Source organism: Etheostoma spectabile, chromosome 2 (genome assembly GCF_008692095.1).
Source record: "Etheostoma spectabile isolate EspeVRDwgs_2016 chromosome 2, UIUC_Espe_1.0, whole genome shotgun sequence".
NCBI classification, from domain to species: domain Eukaryota; kingdom Metazoa; phylum Chordata; class Actinopteri; order Perciformes; family Percidae; genus Etheostoma; species Etheostoma spectabile.
The window spans coordinates 11318558-11319319 of record NC_045734.1 but is presented as its reverse complement, the minus strand read 5'-3'; the positions used below and the strand labels follow the sequence as shown (position 1 = coordinate 11319319).

The following is a 762-nucleotide window of genomic DNA, read 5'->3' as shown; positions in this document are numbered from 1 at the left end:
CACACACACACACACACAGTACACACTGCTCTATAGTTATGGATAGTGGGCACCTGTTGTGTTGAGCAGGAGATACTCCCACAGGGATGAAGCCACATATGCAAACTGTGCTCCAAACTCAGGCACAGAGGAGTGGCTTTTAAAGTGTTCCACACCAGCTCGTAAACAAGACCTAGACGCTAGTGACGTGTGAAGGATGTACAGATTATTTTTCCTCTCACAAAGTGAAGCAAGTGTTTCAGGAGATGTCAGACAATTGGTGTTAGAGTTTGTTTTACATTGAATATAACATAACAAAACAATTTGCGTTGTTTGACCCTGAAAATGAGTTAGAAAAGAGAATGAGTTGTGATTAAAAAAGAAAAGAAATGGTTAATCTGTCAGCTGTATGTTGCCTCATCACAACTGCTGACCTAGTCTTTTTAATGACACATGTCCACATTTCAGAAAAACTGGCTTCACCTGTCCTTACAGTTTAATCAGTGACTGGGAATGCTGCACTTCAGGCAAAATGACTGACATCACTGTGTTGGCAGGGGTTACTTTTAAAGATTAGTAAATGTATGTTGGCTTTCCTGTGTTACTTGTTCCTGGGTTTTCTTTCCTGGAAAACAATAGACATCACATGCCAACATGAAAGGTGGCACCTTGTTTAAAATAGCTACGTATAACCCACTTCGCACTTGGTGCTGTATTGATAAGATAGCTTACACACACACACACATACACATACACACACACACACACACACACACACACACA

At 40.8% G+C, this 762-nt stretch overlaps 1 protein-coding gene across 2 annotated transcripts in view; it reads left to right on the top strand.

Moving 5' to 3' along the window:
• arhgef38 (Rho guanine nucleotide exchange factor (GEF) 38) overlaps positions 1-762 on the top strand; it is a 13487-nt gene that overhangs the window by 842 nt on the left and 11883 nt on the right. The gene's annotated exons all lie outside the window — the stretch shown is intronic.